Source organism: Schistocerca nitens, chromosome 2 (assembly GCF_023898315.1).
Source record: "Schistocerca nitens isolate TAMUIC-IGC-003100 chromosome 2, iqSchNite1.1, whole genome shotgun sequence".
Classification (NCBI taxonomy): domain Eukaryota; kingdom Metazoa; phylum Arthropoda; class Insecta; order Orthoptera; family Acrididae; genus Schistocerca; species Schistocerca nitens.
The window spans coordinates 292057284-292077071 of NC_064615.1; the positions used below are offsets into that span (position 1 = coordinate 292057284).

General features: G+C 39.9%; 1 protein-coding gene across 1 annotated transcript in view; it reads left to right on the plus strand.

Annotated features, from left to right (window-relative positions):
* Positions 1-19788, plus strand: part of LOC126234993 (dynein beta chain, ciliary-like) — a 732993-nt gene that overhangs the window by 682047 nt on the left and 31158 nt on the right. The window lies entirely within an intron of this gene.

Below are 19788 nucleotides of genomic sequence, written 5' to 3' on the forward strand. Positions count from 1 at the left end.
TCCCACTCATGCCACAATATTTGAGCTTGTCTAGCAGAATTTCATGATTTACTCAATCAAAAGCCTTTGAGAGATCACAAAAAATCCCAATGGGTGGTGTTCGGTTATTCAGATCATTCAAAATTTGATTGGTGAAGGCATATATGGCATTTTCTGTTGAAAAACCTTTCTGGAAACCAAACTGACATTTTGTTAGTACTTCATTTTTACAGATATGTGAAGCTACTCTTGAATACATTACTTTCTCAAAAATTTTGGATAAAGCTGTTAGAAGGGAGATTTGACGGTAATTGTTGACATCAGATCTATCCCCCTTTTTATGCAAAGGTATAACAATAGCATATTTCAGTCTATCAGGGAAAATGCCCTGTTCCAGAGAGCTATTACACAGGTGGCTGAGAATCTTACTTATCTGTTGAGAACAAGCTTTTAGTATTTTGCTGGAAACGCCATTAATTCCATGTGAGTTTTTGCTTTTAAGCAAGTTTATTATTTTCCTAATTTCAGAGGGAGAAGTGGGTGAGATTTCAATTGTATCAAATTGCATAGGTATGGCCTCTTCCATTAACAGCCTAGCATCTTCTAATGAACACCTGGATCCTACTATATCCACAACATTTAGAAAATGATTATTAAAAATATTTTCAACTTCTGACTTTTTGTTCATAAGGTTTTCATTCAATTTGATGGTAATACTGTTTTCCTGTGCTCTTGGTTGCCCTGTTTCTCTTTTAATAATATTCCAAATTGTTTTAATTTTATTATCAGAGTTGCTGATTTCAGACATGATACACATACTTCTGGATTTTTTAATAACTTTTCTTAATATAACACAGTAGTTTTTATAATGTTTGATAGTTTCTGGGTCACTACTCTTTCTTGCTGTCAGATACATTTCCCTTTTCCGGTTACAAGATATTTTTATACCCTTAGTAAGCCATGGTTTGTTACAAGGTTTCTTACGAGTATATTTAACTATTTTCTTGGGGAAGCAGTTTTCAAATGCATTTACAAAAATGTCATGAAATAAATTATATTTTAAATTGGCATCAGGTTCACGGTACACCTCATCCCAGTCTAACTGCTGTAGGCTTTCCCTGAAATTTGCAATTGTTAAATCGTTGACTGAACGTACTGCTTTGGAGGACTGTTTAGTACTGCTGAATGGAGCTATGTCATATATTGTAACTAGCTGTGCACCATGATCAGAAAGACCATTCTCAACAGGCTGAGCATTTATCTGGTTAAACTTATCTTGGTCTATAAAGAAGTTATCTATCAGTGAGCTGCTATCCTTTACCACCCGAGAAGGAAAATCAATAACGGGTGTCAAATTGAAAGAACCGAGTAATACTTCAAGGTCATTTTTCCTATTACCCTCTTTCAGAGAATCTACATTGAAGTCCCCACAAATAATAATTTGCTTCCCCCTGTTGACAGATAGCACAACAAGGAGTCCAAATTTTTCAGAAATAGATGAAAATTTCCTGATGGGGACCTATATACAGTTACAATTATAAATGTGCCTTTATTTAATTTAAGCTCACAGGCACATGCTTCTATATGTTTCTCTACACAAAACTTTTTTGTTTCTATACTTTTTGCACAATGATAACTTTTGACATATATGGCAACTCCTCCTTTCCCCATATTTTCTCTCATTACATGTGCAGAGAGCTTATATCCACTTACATTTACCTTATCCATATAAGTAACAATGTGATGCTCAGACAGGCATAGTATATCTATTTCATCCTCAACTTCTAAATCTTCTAAACAAACCAGAAGCTCATCTATTTTATTCTTTAAACTCCCAATATTTTGATGAAATATACTTACATTATTTTTAATTATACTTTTATGAGAACCTATCCTTATTATAACATTTCTAGTACTCTCCTGTCTGAGTTTCTCATTGTGCTAGGCCTAGTTCCTATACCAGTGGTCACATGGTGTTCAGAGAGGCAGATTATGTCAACTGGGTTGGGTGACTTTAATTCATCAATGCAATTACCTAGGACTGAGATACAATTTGGTGGAGATAAAATTTCTGGTGATTGGTGAAAATTTATAATTGACAGCTGTGATTGGTGATCCAATGTGCTAGAATTGTGCTGTTTAATTTCTTTCCTAAACTGAAAAGTTACTTAAGAGCTACTTTGGGCCATATCATATGCTTCGTTGCTTGTCAGAAATCACATATGAAGTTGGGGATTATGATCCTTTATCAAGAAAACAAAGGCGCATACATGTCATCGGTATTCTCCAGATGAGGTTATACTCGGCAGTTGCAAAACTATGATGGGAGAGGTTACCTTCAGTGCTGGCCATAGAGAAGAACATGACCAGAATGCAAGGATTTGCCAATGCCTTTATACAGAGGGTCATGGAAAAGTTCAAGACACACCTGTAGTCAGCCTCCTGAAACAATGGGTTGCAGTGTCTCTAGAAGAGGAAACAATACTCTGAACTCTAGTGCATGTGATGTAGTGTACTGGTTAGTATGTGCAACTGAACGTTGTGCACAATGTGCAATATGTAATATGTTGTAGCACAACATGCAGCTGTATGTAACATACTTGATCTCTATGACTGCTTGAAACCCATCCCATCTGTATGCTCCACTTCATCACCAGCTTTCCTGAGATGCAGAGATGCGAGTTGTTCTTTCAACACATTCTCCGCTCCCAAAATCATCCCGGCCTCAACCTATGGTAACCTAATGTCCCACTACCTTCACCCAACTGTTTCCACTCCCTTTGTCCTTTCACCTCCACTCAATTCGCCTCTCCTCACCCTCAGTATGCATCACTCTCTGCTCACACATTCATCAGTCTTTTCCCCTTCTTTGTTCCTCTCCTTTCCAATCCTCATTTTCCCCCACCACTCCTTCCCCCACAGCCTCCCAGCACTGCACCTGTCAGCCCTGTCCTGCCACCTCTAGTCTCTGCACACTCTGCCAGACAGTGCCACTTCCTCTTCACCCACCCACACCCTGTTATCCCTCCCCCTCCTCTGCCATGTTCTGACTTGTTGATCCCATTCAACATTTTCCAGTTGCAGTCAGGCCAGAGTGGCTAAGGAAGCAATCATGTGAGTATGAGGTGTGCTTGCTTGTGTGAAAGTGTGTGTGTGTGTGTGTGTGTGTTTCTCTTTTCTAAAGAAGATTTGGATGAGAGCTTATGTGTAACAGTCTTTTCATCGTGCCTGTCTGCAATTAAATGTGTCATCTTTACAGTGAGTAGCAATTTATCATTTTCATAACAACAATGTAAAAAAAGACAGATTGTTACTTACTGTAAAAAGTCATGTTAAGTTGCAGACAGACACAACTAAAAGACACTTACATAAAGCTTTTGGCCATAGCCTTCATCAGCAAAAGAGAAACACACACCATTCATACACACAAGCAAGCATTCATGCACACATGACCACCAACTCCAGCACCCCAGCTGGAATGCCTGAGTAGTAATTTGTCTTTTCCTACGTTGTTGATATTTCTACCTGTAGCATCCTTTTCATAATATTATTGTATCAATTTGGTCCTTCACAACGTCTATCAGTGCAGATTTTGTAATGCTGAGTCAAAATTGTGAATTGTGATTTATTAGTCTCATAACATATACTTACAAATCATGTGATTATGGTACAGGAGACACGGCAAAAATGATACACTTTGCTGTATGTAGCTAGAGTATAAATATTCGTACACACACCCACCTCTGTACCCTCATATTGTGCTGGCTGGATACACATCATGTGAGTGGTCTCCTTTACTTATAAATTATTTGCATTCTACCAGAATTCTCTTACGTATTCATACTTACTTATCTATTTATAAAGACAGAATAGGCCTTTGCCTGATTAAAATCCAATGTTTTGTGAGATTTATGATAATTTTAGTGAAATCTGGAATATTACAGAAAGAGCAGTTCTGTAGTTTTTGTGGCATGTCTATTCTCTTTTTTATAAAGTAGAATAATTGCTGCATTGTTTCAGTTTTTAGAAATTGTCTTCTTCTGCAGACATTTTGATATCCTTTTGTGTTACTTTTCCTTCTCCTTTAGTAATCTGCATTGAAATGCCAGAATTTCCAGGTGTCATTCCTTTCTTCATATCTCTAATCTCTTTACACAACTCATCTGGCATTAATTCTAAAATATGCTGATCTTCATTATTAACCATCTGAATTTCTAATTCCCTCGAACTATATTTCTAATTCCCTTGAACTATACAAACATTTAAAGAAGTCGTGGAACATTTCCACATTTTTGTATCTGTTAGTTACCTTGCCATCTTCCATCTTAAATGAGGAGATCTCCATCTCCATATATACTCTGCAAACCACTTGAAGTGTGTGGCAGAGAGTATGACGTGTTGTACCAATAATCAGGACTTTCTTTTATTCTATTCATGTACAAGTTTCAGGAAGAATGCTTGCCTAAATGCCTCTGTGCATGCTGTAATTAGTCTAGTATTGTCTTCACAATCCCTATGGGAATGATAGAGTGTGGTTGTAGTATGTTCTCAGATTTTTCTAAATACATTTAGATTTGTCACTTTAAGTTGTCTCTAGAAAGTTCTTTAACTACATTTTCATGGGATAGTTTGCATCTATGTTCAAGCATCTGCCAGTTCCATTTCTTCAGCATCTTTGTGAACTCTCCCAAGGGGTGAATAAACCTGTGACCATTCATGCCGCCCTTCTTTGTATCCATTCAGTGTACCATATTAGTTCTATTTGGTATAAGTCCCATATACTAGACCAATATTCTGTAATGGGTTACGCGAATGTTTTTTACGCAATCTCCTTTGTAGACTGATTGCATTTCCCTAGTATTCTGCCAGTGAACTGCAGTCTGCCACCTGCATTATCTATGAGTAACCTATTTGATCATTCCATTCCACATCCATACAAACTGTTATACCCAGGTATTTCAATCAGTTAACTGATACCAACTCTGACTCACAATGTTATGGTCATGGGACACTACATTTGTTTTCATTTTGTGAAGTGCACAGTTTTACATTTATGAACATCTAAAGCAAGTTGCCAATTTTTGACCACTTCAAATATTATCAGGATCTCACAGAATACTTGTGCAGCTTCTTTTAGAAAGTAAACCGTTATAGATAATTTCATCATCTGTGAAAAGTATGTGGTTACTGTTAATATTGTTGGCAAGGTCATTACTATACAACGTGAACTGAAATGCACTGAACAAACTTCTCTGGGGCACACTCAAAGTTACTTCTACATCTTTTGGTGACTCTCCATCCAAGATAAACTGCTGCATCCACCATACAAAAAAGTCCTCAGTTGAGTCACAAATTTCATTTGATATACCAAACAGTTGTACTTTCGACAATAAGTATAGATGTGGTACTGAGTGAAATGCTTTTTGGAAGTCAGGGAATACTGCATCTGACTGACTGCCTTGATCTGTGACTTTCAGTGTGTTATGTGAGGAAAGTGCAAGTCATGTTTCACATGATCTGTGTTTTCAGAATCTGTGCTCGTGGTCCCAAATCATGTCATTTGATAGATGCCTCATTACATTTGAGCTCAGAATCTATTCTGTTGTTGGATTTTAAGGATACTGGATTATAGTTTTGTGGCTCCTTCTGGTACCCCTCTTGTAGATGGGTGTGGCCTGTGCTTTCTTTCAAATAATAGACATGGGTTTTTGTTTGAAGATTTTACAGTATATAATCATTAAAGTGGGCTAACTCAGATGCAAATTCATTATAGAATTTGATAGGGATTGCATTGGGTCCTGGAGCTTTTTCCAGTTTTAACAATTTCAGCTGTTTCTCAATGTCACTAACACTAATATCTATTCCACAAATTTTTTCAGTGGTGTGAGAATTAAAGTGGGGCAATACTCCTGGATTTTTCTTTGCAAAGGAAAGCAAGATGTATGAGACAGGTGAAATATCCTCAGACTTCAAAAAGAATATAATAATTCCAATCCCAAAGAAAGCAGGTGTTGACAGATATGAAAATTACCAAACTGTTAGCTAAATAAGTCTTGGCTGTAAAATACTGACATGAATTCTTTATAGACAAATGGAAAAACTGGTAGAAGCAGACCTTGGGGAAGATCCGTTCGGATTCTGCAGAAAAGCTTGAACCCATTAGGCAATACTGACCCTATGACTTATCTTAGAAGATAGATTAAGGAAAGGCAAATCTATTTTTATAGCATTTGCAGACTTAGAGAAAGCTTTTGACAATGTTGACTGGAATACTCTCTTTCAAATTCTGAAGGTGGGGTTAGTCAAATACAGGAAGCAAAAGGCTATTACAGTTTGTACAGAAAGGGAAGCAGCGGTTGGGAAGGGAGTGAGACAGGGTTGTAGCCTATCCCTGATGTTATTCAATCTGTGTATTGAGCAAGCAGTAAAGGAAACAAAAGGAAAATTTGGAGTAGGAATTAAAAACCATGGAGAAGAAATAAAAACTTTGAGGTTCACTGATGACATTGTAATTCTGTCAGAGACGGCAAAGGACCTGGGAGAGCTGTTGAATGGAATGGACAGTGTCTTGAGAGGAGGATATAAGATGAACATCAACAAAAGCAAAACGAGGATAATGGAATGTAGTCTAATTAAATTAGGTGATGCTGAGGGAATTAGATTAGGAAATGAGACACTTACAGTAGTAGATGAGTTTTTGCTATTTGGGCAGCAAAATGATTGATGATGGTCGAAGTAGACAAGATATAAAATGTAGACTGGCAGTGGCAAGAAAAGTGTTTCTGAAGAAGAGAAATTTGTTAACATCGAGTATAGATTGAAGTCTCTGGAAGTCTTTTTTTAAAAATAATTGCATGGTGTGTAGCCATGTATGGATGTGAAACATGGATGATAAATAATTTAGACAAGAAGAGAATATTAGTTTTTGAAATGTGGTGCTACAGAAGAATGCTGAAGATTAGATGGGTAGATCACGTAACTAATGAGAAGGTGCTCAATAGAATTGGGGAGAAGAGGAATTTGTGGCACAACTATACTAGAAGAAGGGATCAGTTGGTATGGCATGTTCTGAGGCATCAAGGAATCACCAATTTAATATTGGAGGGCAGTGTGGAGGGTAAAAATAGTAGAGGGAGACCAAGAGATGAATACACTAAGCAGAGTCAGAAGGATGTAGGGTGCAGTATTTACTTGGAGATGAAGAAGCTTGCACAGGATAGAGTAGCACAGAGAGCTGCATCAAGCAAGAGTTAAGCATTTCTGCTTTTGCTTTGCTACCCTCAGTTTTATTTCCTGTCTTATCTGTGAGTGACTGGGCACTGAGTTTGGTGCCATTAACAACCTTACTAATACTAATGTATTAACTTTCACATTAGTTCCATTTGGTCCTCACCAAACCAGTTTTCAATTTTTTTTTCTGCAAGTATACGTTAGGGAAAAGCAGTTATTCTCAGCAAATTCTACTAATTTACATGCTCTCTCATTCCTTGTATCACATCAGAAATTTCCCACAGGAAAATTGTTTTTAATATTTTTCTCTTCTCTTGTATTTAAATCCCCTAGTTTCACATGGTAGTGAGATTTTCTGTCATTTATCACCTTCTGCAATTTTTTGTAGAGGACCTTGTACCTCATCAGAATGTGAACACGTTTGTGCATGGAATATTTTCTGTTTATTTTGAAAACAAGCCTTGCTATTCCCTTCTGAGATACATTTGGAATCTATATTTATTTTTTTAAACTTCTTGTGTTCAATAAATCCCATGCCTGAATTTCCTCCAAGTTCTATTCCTGTTAAGTAAATCACACCACCTGATTCTAATTCAGTTTTATGTTCAGCTTTTTGGTGCACTTCTGATAACCCTACTGTGATGGTAGTAGCTATCAACATATGCATGACCATTAGAATTTCGCACTGTCAGCCACAGCATGGAGAGATTATGCTATTAGAGAAAACACCTGGGCTGCCAAAATGATTGGGGGCACTGTTGCACTGTCTGGAGCCTATCAGTATGGCAGATGTTTGAAGTTTGGTGCTGCTTCATGGGAGTCAGCAAGTGACAGGTCAACATCACCTGTGAGGAAGGAGCTTATCCAGGAGAGCCTGGTGTGTGTGGTGAGACAGCCATAAGTTACAGGTGCCAGCAGAGAAGTCGTCTGGCAAAAACTATCTGTTCCCACCATAGTTGGAGCCAATTTAATTGATCAAATGGGTCTAACTCATGACTGATTCTTATTTGGAATTCCTGACTGATTCTTATTTGGATTTGATGTAGCCCATTATGTCTATGCATTTTGTCAACACCTAGTAACAGTTTCGTGCAGACCTAGCAACACTTTCGTACAGTGACTTGATGTCTTAGAGAATTATGTAAAGAATTTGGTAAATTGTTGTCAAACTGACTAGGGGAAGTACAGATGGAGGAATATGATACTGAGTTGACTAACAAACTGTTACTCCTCACACCCCCCCTCCCCCCTCAATGAAAGAGGTTAAACTCACAACAGGTGAAATGTTGGCCAAAAGCATCATCAGGCCATCAAAATTGCTGTACTCACCACTCATTTTTGTGGTGCGGAAGGGCAGGATGGAGTTCATCCGATAGTGGACTATAGGCAACTAAATAAAAGGGTAGTGCTCCAGTCGATTCTCCTGCCTGATCTTCATTCATGCATTGGGTGGTTTCAGAAGACGAGGGAGTTTACCAGCCTTGACCTTAATCAAGCATATTATCAAATCCTGTTAGCTGAGGTCTTGAAGTCAGTAACCACTTTCACCATGGATAGTAACCTCTACAAATACAATAGGGTTCCATTCGGGTTATCAACTGGAAATGTAACTTAGTTGTATTAGTGAGACTTTGATGAGCACTTAGTACATATTATGGACGTCCTGCAGTGCCTCAGAGAGGCTGATGTCATCATCAACCTTTCAAAAATGAGTTTTTATCAACCGGAAGTGTGCTTTCTGAGACATATGATTTTTGAGTAGGGGTTAGTATTGACCAGCAATGTACTGAAATCACTCACTCATGCCATTCCCCTAGGAATGCTAGGCACTTGGCTCGCCTCATCGGGACATCAGGATTTTGAGCTTCTTCCAGAAGTTCATACCAAATTTAGCGCAACTTGTGACAACCCTTAATGAACTGAGAAAGAAAGGAAAGAAGTTCAAGTGGGGTCGCCCTCAGGAAGGCACCTTTGAGGAATTTAAGTGGCCTTAATGAGAGCACCAGCATTGGTCATGCCTGATTTTGACCAGGAATTCGTCGTACAAACAAATGCATCTACGTTTGGTGTCACTGCGGTCCTGTTACAGGAGCATGTTGGAGTGGAAGCACCCTTTGAGGGTATTTGTCATTCTCGAGGCAAAATATTGAGTCTCTGAATTTGAGCTTTTGGCGGTATTATTTGCCATAGTGAAATTTACCTTGAGCATCATTAGTTTTGACTGGAGAGACCCATATTTTGGTGCTGGTCAGGCCACGGCATACAGGCCGCATAGCATGATGGGCAGTGTGGTTGTCAGCCTTCCAGTTCATGGTCAGGCACATTTGAGGGACTAAGATCATGGTGGCCGAGAGGTTCAGCAGAATGTTTGTGAAATGGGAGGTGCCCCTAACGGAAGAAGAAGAACCAATTCGACCAGGAGAACAAGATGCTGCCATATTAACTGAGTGCCTGCTGTGCTGTTGTGGACTATAGGCAACTAAATAAAAGGGTAGTGCTCCAGTCGATTCTCCTGCCTGATCTTCATTCATGCATTGGGTGGTTTCAGAAGACGAGGGAGTTTACCAGCCTTGACCTTAATCAAGCCATAGTGAAATTTACCTTGAGCATCATTAGTTTTGACTGGAGAGACCCATATTTTGGTGCTGGTCAGGCCACGGCATACAGGCCGCATAGCATGCTGGGCAGTGTGGTTGTCAGCCTTCCAGTTCATGGTCAGGCACATTTGAGGGACTAAGCAACAAGATGCTGACCTTAATGTAAGTCAGTTAATGAAATGGATCCAGGAGGGAAGGTATTTAGGCTGTATGTCTTGAAGAGGAATTTTTTTATGCTGTTCCATCAGGAGGGGCTGGGGGTACCAAAGTGTGTTACCTAGATTAGATTAGATTAGTTTTTTGTTCTATAGATCCGTGGTGAGGAGATCCTCGTGGATGTGGAATGTATATATAAGCTGAAATAACAATACTAATAGTACAAATATATACAATACATCATTTGTTTCTATTAAAAAATTTGTTAATGGAGTAGAAGGAGTTGGCCACTAGCAAGTCTTTCAGGCTCCTTTTAAACTGATCTTTATTTGTAATTAAATTTTTTATGTTTGCTGGCAAATTATTGAAGATGAGTGTTCCTGAGTAGTGGACCCCTTTTTGAACTAAAGTAAGTGCTTTTAAGTCCTTGTGCAGATCATTTTTGTTCCTGGTATTGTATGTATGAACTGAGCTGTTTGTTGGAAAAAGAGATATATTATTTAGGACAAATTTCATTAAGGAGTAAATATACTGAGAGGCAGTAGTTAGTATACCCAGTTCTTTGAAGATGTTTCTACAGGACGTCCATGAGTTTACTCCACAAATAATACATATTACACGCTTTTAGACTCTGAATACTTTTGTTTGACTTGAAGAGTTACTCCAAAATATTATACCATATGACATTATGGAATGAAAGTAGGCAAAGTATGCAAGCTTTTTCATTTTTATGTTCCCTATGTCTGCTAACACTCGAATTGCAAATACAGATTTGTTAAGGTGTTTCTGCAGTTCTGTGGTGTGCTCCTCCCAACTGAATTTATTATCAAGTTGTAATCCCAGGAATTTAAGACTGTCAACTTCTTCTATCTGCTCTTCTTCATACTTTATGCATATGCTGGGTGGAAACCTCTTACAGGTTCTGAATTGCATATAGTGAGTCTTTTCGAAGTTTAATGTCAGTGAGTTGGCTTTAAACCATTTATTAATATCCATGAAAATATCATTAGCAGATCTTTCTAGAACTACACTTGACATAATATTTATTGCAATACTTGTGTCATCTGCAAACAAAATGAACTCTGCTTCTGGCAGTGTAACAGATGAGAGATCATTGATGTACACAAGAAAAAGCAATGGCCCTAAGTTGGATCCTTGTGGGACACCACATGTAATTTCTTCCCATTCTGATGATGACTGATGACTTAATTCACTAGTCCCTTGCACTGACACCCTTTGTTTCTTGTTAGTGAGGTATGACTTGAACCATTTTGCAGCACTGCCTGTGACATCATAGAATTCTAATTTATTTAAAAGGATGTTGTGGTTCACACAGTCAAATGCCTTTCACAAATCACAGAAAATACCTGCTGCTTGTAACTTGTTATTTAATGAATTAAGTACATTTTCACTGTAGGTGTAAATAGCCTTCTCGATATCAGAACCCTTCAGAAATCCAAACTGTGTTCTTGATAATATGTTATTTGTGGTCAGATGGTTGAGAAGCTGCCTGTACATTACTTTTTCTAAAGTTTTTGAGAATGCTGGCAAAAGTGAAATCGGTCTGTAGTTTGATGGTATCTCTTTATCCCCTTTCTTGAATAGAGGCTTAACATCTGCATATTTTAGCCAGTCAGGAAATGTCCCAGTTATAATTGACTGGTTACACAAGTAACTTAGAATTGTACTAAACTCACAAGAACATGCCCTAATTAACTTTGTTGATATTTCATTGTAACCACTAGAATGCTTTGTTTCTAAAGATTTTATTATGGAAGTTATTTCTTTTGGTGAAGTGAGCGACATATTCATGTACCTGAAGCTATTTGTAAAGGCTAGTTTCAGATATTCAAGGGCATTATTTACTGATCCTGTCAATCCCATTCTATCAGTATCGGGTATAAAGTACTTGTTAAATAGATTTGCCCATCGGTTACTAATGTGTCATCTACCCTTAGTGCTATTTGCTCCTGTTCCTTTCTGGTTCTACCAGTCTCCTCTTTCACTATATCCCATATCGTTTTTATTTTGTTACCTGACATTACTATCTTCTTCTCGTAGTGCATTTGTTTAGATGTCTGAATTACTTTTTTTAATATTTTACAGTATTCCTTGTATTTAGCTAAATCATCAGCATTGGAGCTATTCTTGGTCGACATATACATTTTCCTTTTTGTCTTACAGGAAATCTTTATTCCTTGTGTAATCCATGGTTTTATTATAGACTTCTGTTTAATTTGAGTAACTTTTAGAGGAAAACAGTTTTCAAACATGGTACTGACATTGTCATGAATGTGTTATATTTTTCATTCATGTCATGAGCACTATAAACATCTTTCCAGTTCATATCTTTGAGCAGTTTTCTAAAACACTCAATTTTTGATTGATTGACTACTCTCCTGTACTCGGATTTAGCAGTCTTAATAATCTGCTTAGAATTTACATCTAAAACAAGGAGCTGCATGTCATGATCTGATAGTCCATTTATAACAGGTTTTATGATATGATTTTGTTCCTTTGATTTGTTTATTAAAATGTTATCAATGGCTGTCTTTGAGGATTTAGTGATCCTAGTTGGAAAGTTTACAGTGTGTGTTAGATTGAAAGTCAACGTTACTAACTGCAGTAAATGTTTACTGGAAGATTGCATTAGAAAATCTATATTAAAGTCACCAGCAATCAAAATTTCTTTGTTTCTTTCTGTTAAATAACCCAAAAGAGCTTCTAGATGATTTATGAATAGATTATAATTTCCTGCAGGTGCTCGGTAAATAGTTACTATGATACAGGATCTGTTATGGAACTCTACTTTTGTTGCACATGCTTCTAGATACTGCTCTAAACAGAATTTATTAATGTCAATGTTCTTGAATTTATGACAGTTTTTAATAAATGTGGCAACTCCTCCTCCATCCATATCTACTCTGCAGAAGTAGGCAGCTAGCTTAAATCCTGAAATGTCTAACGTATCTATACCAGTGGTCACTTTATGTTCAGAGAGGCAGATTATGTCAATTTGGTTAGATGAATTCATTTCATCGATGCAAATTAGTAGTTCATCAACTTTATTTCTGAGTCCCGGAATGTTCTGGTGTAATAAAGATAACTGATACTGCATACTAATGGGATTATAACTGCTTTGGCGAAGATGAACTGGCAGTTTCTGATTACTTTCTGTTAAACATTGTTTAAATGGAGGCTTTATGCTAAAATCTAACTCCTGTTCATCTGTTTTCTCAAATTGAGTGTGTCTGCCAATCTCTCTTAAAACTCGTTTTCTTTCCCCCTTCCTTATCCTAAAAAAGGCATCCCTCTGATACCTGTGACCACTGGTATTTTACCCCTTGCATTCAAGTACTATCGTGAGACACTAGCAGGGAGACACCTGGCTTGGGTTCAAAACTAGAAAGAAAATAAGGCAGAATTTTACATGCAAGGTTATGGATAAGGAAATGTGGGATTTGGTTGGTGGGTGTAAGGCTTGTGTACTGAGCAAACCAGCTACTGGGGCATGTCGAGGGTTGCTGGCATCTGAAACAACTACATACCTGATGGAAGGGTTGAATGTTGATTATGTGGGCCCGTTCCCTCTGTTGCAAGCGAGCAGCCAATGCTATCTCGTGTGTGTGTGTGTGTGTGTGTGTGTGTGTGTGTGTGTGTGTGTGTGTCTGTGTGTGTGTGTGTGCGTGTGTGTGTGTGTGTGGATGCATGCGCGTGTGTACATAGTCTTGCTTTTCTGTGTGATCTCGACATGATGTATGATGACTCAAATTACCACCAAGGCCCTTCAGATGTTAGAAAGTACTTGTTACCTGTAATGTCCCGAATTTTTTTTTAATGGTAATTAGCTATAGAACAATCACCCTACAATATTCTGTCATTCACAATGAGGATTAATCATAATCTACAGGCCACCCTCGTTACTTACCACTAAGCTGGCTGTACACAATAGGAGTCTTCATTGTCTTGGTTGGGGTATGTTTTTAACACAGCAATGCATGTGGGACATAAGAAAACCACAATCGCCTTCATGTTTGCATTTAAACCCAACAGGCCCTTTTGAGTTTGTGGTCATCAAATTATTTACTGATGGAACAGGCTGATGGTGGACAGAGTGGAAAAACGCTTGCAAAAATCTCACCCACAGAAGAATGAAACAGAAGTACAGTGCTAGGAGCTGGTTGACCTTGCTTCAGCCAGGGATCGGAGTGTGGGTTAAGAACTTTAATGCAGCAAACAGAGAGTTGGAGAAAGTGATGGGGAAGCAGCAAACATGGGCTTGGAGAAAGTGAAGGGAAGCTGCTACTTAGGTTTGTGGGCCTACCGCAGATCCTGCATTTTGTGATGCTCATCATGTTTCATGTAACGAATCCACATGATAGGTTGATACTGAGAGTATATCTGTCTCAAGTAAAACCATTACAGTAGATATCTGTCACCAAGGAGACCTAGATTTTAGATTCTGAAGGGAGTGGTAGGTGTCCATGCTTTGAGAGTGTGTTCATGGTGGCGGTGTGTAACCTCTGTTTTTGTTCCATTATAGCATAAGTTTTATTGATGTAATTTAAGGAAATGGAAGTCACTGACAGTTATTATAATACTGTATCTGTGTTATTACATGGAGCATATGGCTCGGTGCATGCTCTAATATTGGTCTGAGGTTTTCAGCTTCCAGCTTCTCCCAGACTTCAGGATTGGAGGAAGTGGCCGGGTGAGGGGAGGAGGTATGTCCCTCCCAGCCAACACGACATGTGCATACATTTGAAATTCCCACTGCTGGCTGCAGGACAGGAGGAGCACTCCACTAGAGAAAATACCTGGGCCACTGTAATGACTGATGTTGATGCTGTGCTGGCTGGAGTCAATTAATGGGATAGATGTTGGAAGTTGGTGGAGCCTCATGTTGGTCAGTGAGTGATTGGTGAGCGAGCGATGGTCAACATTCCCTGTAAGGATGGAGCTCAGAGCTGAAGTGGTACTGCATGGCATGACTGCACTGTTTGGATTTCACCGGCTGGACTGGAGGCCATCAAGCATTTTTGATCGGTACCAATCTGAATGAGTTGTTGCAAGGGAGGATTCTGAATAATGAGAGCACATCTGAATATCCTCTGACCCTCAAGTCTTGACGGTTTGTGCCATGGTCAGAGTGGGTCATACTCAAAGGGTGTTGTGTGGCCATCAATATTTCTGTTCCCTCGTGCCCTTTCGATAATTATTGGTGGCTTGATATGTTGTGAAATTTGTTGCATTGTTAGCCAGTGAAGTATGTCTGTAGCAGGGGATGTCACAGCAGAGGAGCAGTTTGCAAGAAAGCTTTGTTGTTGTTGTTGTTGTGGATAATTTAATATGTAACTATGATTCGTACACAAACAGCCATCCACTGGTGGGTTTGAGTTCTGTGATTATGTGTGCTGTTGGTTCTTAACTGTTGAATAGCCGAGCATAACCTCATTTATTATCACATGCCCTGCTGCTCTCCCCTTTGGCAGTAAATGACCATTTGCGTAATCTGTTGTGGGCTGTTGGTATTTCGCATTGACTATTCTTTACACATGCGTCATTGCGGCATGCTGGGCAGTGTACTGTTTGTTCTCAAACTGTGATATTAACTGTAGCTGTGCTAAGTGCAGGTTAACTTCTGATATGAACCATGGAGGTTATTGATTTCATAATTGAAGCTGGAACTTCACCATTACCTGTGTTTTGGAACTGTAACTTATAAAGGTTGAGAAACCTGTTTAGTCATCTAAAGTCATTAATTTGAGAGTGCTGTAGCTGGAGCTTGACCAACCTGAATCTATCAAATCTGTGTTACAAAAATTGTAAATTTGTGAATCTAATTTCCTGTTTTTATATTTGAGCTTTTACAAATTATGCAAAGGTTTAATTTTGTTAAGAGGATGTTGTGATATTTTGTGGAATAATTGTATGCGCATAGTTTGGAAGTGGGTACAAACCTTCTTGGAGTGAGGATTTCAGTGTTTGAAGAAATAAATGGTTTTAGGGTGTGTACACATCTTCCAAACCAGAACCAACTTTTCCCAAATAGCAGTTCTTGCCACATCTACTATATCCAGTTTAGTGTTATGTAACACCCACTTTAAACTTTACTAACCTGTTTTCTTGCCCTAGAATTTTGCAATTTGTTACCCATGAATAAAAACTGGTAGGAGTAGTTGGGTTTTTAAAGTTCATATCATTATCTATTTAATCAAACACTATGTAGCAAGCTGTTGGTACTTAAGTATCCATGTGCATCTCTTGGACTGAAGCCATTTCCTGAGTTCCCAGTAATCTCTCACCCACGGCAGTGGAGCCTCATTCTACCATACACATGTTATACTAGCCTTTGAGCAAGACACCTGAACACTGCTAAACCTCATCAGATATAGTAAGGTAGTTGTGTGCAGAATGTAGGTAATTTAGAAGGAGATCACTCACTGAATAGCAGAAGCACTGAGTCATCAAGGCACACACAAATGAGAAAGAGAACTTGCAAGGTTTCAGAATAAATCCTTTGATGAGGAGCTATAGTACATGCACACACACACACACACACACACACACACACCTCTGTGCCTCCATAGGGTCAAAGTATTTTTTACAAAAGCTACAAATTTTCTTTTTTTGTCTGTTTGGCTGTTGACGTCTCAATGCTTCTACTATTTGGTGAGAGGTCTTCATTACTTTTAAATTATTAATGAACCTCAGCAGGGCTGTACTTACAGCAGTCTCAGCCTGGACCTACGTGATTCTGAATCTCAAGCCTGGGATCAATATGACCAGTTTGCATGCTGACCAAGGTTTAGCAGAGCCTTAAGATCTCCAGCAGTGATTTGTTGTGTAACCTGTAATACATGTAATTGAGTTGGTTGTAGACTTTGACTAAACAAACTATCTGGAATGCAGGCTGGTGAGCAGCTCACCCACATTTGTTCTAACTAGGAACACAAGGAAACATGCAGTCATAAAACAGTTATGGTTTATTAAATCACTGAGTAACAACAGCAGGAATAGACTGGTTGTAGTTACAAATAATGAAAATATTTGACAACTGAGGGCCCTGGAGTCCTGTGTATGGCCTTATAAAGACGTTGTCTCCACTTGGTGCCACTGGAGTCATGCTGTGTGCACACAGTGAAATGGGTGACTCCAATGGGTGACTGGGTGGCCACCCCACTTGCCTGTGAGGGCACTGTTTGAATGTCAGCATACACTCTTGCCATGGCCTGATTCATGTCCCCTGTGGGTAGTAGGTGTGGTAACCGGCAGGTTACTACACTACTCCGCAGGTTACTACACTACTCCTCCTTTAGGGGGGAGGGGGTGGGGGGAGGACTAGGTGTTGCTGTCTGTGATGCTGTGACTGCAGAGACATCTGTGGTTCTGTGGTGTCCATGGTGGTGACAGCCAAAGGCACAAGAAGCTGTTGATCTGTTCGGACTGGCACTTAACGGGCGAAAGTGATCGGGACGAAGGAACCCTTACCACCCGCAGATCCTGGGATGGCAGGTGGACAGGGCCAGTGACAGGGTGGCAGTAGTCATCTGATCATCCAAGTCCACAATGATGGGCGTCAGTACAGGCAGTAACAACAGGGGTCTGGAGAGGAGAGGCTCTGGCAACAAAGACGCGGCTTCCGTGCCCATGGATGGTGGCACTGACTCAGTGTAGTGTAAGGTGCTAGCACCAGCTGCAAGAAGCAAACTCACCATCAGTAGTACCGAAGCCCTGATTGACATCCAGTGGAGCATGGACAGGCCTGCCTGAGCCCAGGAGTAGCCAGGACCGACGAAGAACAAGGTGTTGTGCCAACAGCCTAAGAAGGGGGCCTGGTGACCGTCCTAGGATGCAACTGATTCTTGTGGCATGCAGCAGGTCTATCTTCAGTGTGAACCATGAAGACGCAGCGACAGTGCTGGCTGTGAATAATGGCCACAATCAAATGAGTAGACTATCCAAAACCCAAGGCCTAGACTAGTGCGCCGAGCGTGAACATTAACAAAACTGGCACCTGCCCGGCAACAAGAGGGTGAGCAGCAGTCATGGCTGACAGCTGTGGAAGAGCTTGATAGGACTCTTTCCCCAATTGGAGTTGTTCTGTAAGAGCTTAATAAATGTCAGAGCCTCCTCAGTCAGGAAATTGTCTACGTACTTGCGCATCTGCATCTTAAATGTTCAAACTAGGCATTCTGATTCGCAGTTTGGCTTCACATGGAAGGAGGGAGTACTGTGACATGGCAAATGCCATTGTCTGTACAAAAGTCTGTGAAAGACTGCACGACAAATTGAGGACCACTGTCCAAAACTAGGGTGCAAGACAAGCCTTCTATGAGTATATCTTCAACACAGCCTTGACAGTTGCGTCTGCTGCCACAATCAGACAACAGACAACATGAGGGAAAAGAGAGAAAACATCAATGGCCAATAACCAGAAAGTGTCTGAAAAAGGACCAGCAAAACAAATCTTTCCTAAAGCTGTGTAGGGCCTGGCCATGGTGAAAACACAATACGCAGCACTGCCTGGTGAACCCAAACACTTGTGGCAGGGGATAAGGAGGTATTCCAGCTCCTGATCAATCTCTGGGCAAATTACACAGCAGCTCGCCATCAGTTTTGTTCGAGAGAGTCCCTGTTGACCTTGATGTAATAAGCAGTGGACCTCCCAGTGCAGATCTGCTGGCAGTGTGACACATGAAGGAATCCCTTTTATTGACAGGAAAATAAAACCATCCAAGAGGGAGAGGCAATGGTGCACAGTACATAAAAATTCTGAAGCTGGTCAGAAGCCAAGCCTGGCAGTTGGTTGGGGCATCCATGTTGTATCATGCAAAAAACCTGCTGAGGCACGGGATACACTACCACAACTGAAGGAGTGTTTCAGGAATGACTGCAGCAGCATCTCGATGCAAGAGTCAAATGGAAGAAAACTCATAGGACCTGAAACACACAAACATCCTATCCTCACTCATCACCACTTGTGTTCTAATTGGAACATGAGGAAACACACAGTCGTAGAGGTCACAGAGTGACAACAAGAATAGATGTATTTACAAGTAATGAATACATTTGACAACAGGAGGCCCAGAAGCCCAAGTATGGCCTTGTAAAGACGCTATCTCCATACGGTGTCACTGGAGTCATGCTTCATATGCGCAGAGCATCAAGTGACTGCAGTCAGTGACTAAGCTGTCCCTGGCGGCCACCTCTGGTAGCTGTGGGCGTGCTGTTTGAATGTTGGCACACATTACACTTGCCATAGTGGCCCAACTAATGTCCACTGTGGGCAGTAGGTGTATTAACCAGCGAATTACTGCAATATGTGTACCCTATAAAGTAATACACCAAGATTGTTACCTGAGTACTAGTGGCTGCGTGACATGAACTCCTGGACTGAACATTGAGATCTTCACTGGGGAGTTCCCTTGATCCTCAATAAGATGATTTCAGTGCTGTGACACTACAAGTAGAAGATTAAGAAGATTATATGTTTATATTAGAAACATAGAACACTGGAGGCACCGTACCTGATTGCTCCAAATTCAGAATGCTTATGTGTGGTGTGTATGGGACTGATAAACTGTTTCCTATAAAGATTTGTGGTGAAAACCAAGAACCTGCTTTGTAGACTATTCCATAGTTTTTAATTAATCAATGTTATTATTTGGGAATGAGATTTTCACTTTGCAGCGGAGTGTGCACTGGTATGAAACTTCCTGGCAGATTAAAACTGTGTGCCGAACTGAGACTCGGACTCGGCACCTATGCCTTTCGCAGGCAATTGCTCTACCAACTGAGCTACCCAAGCACGACTCACACCCTG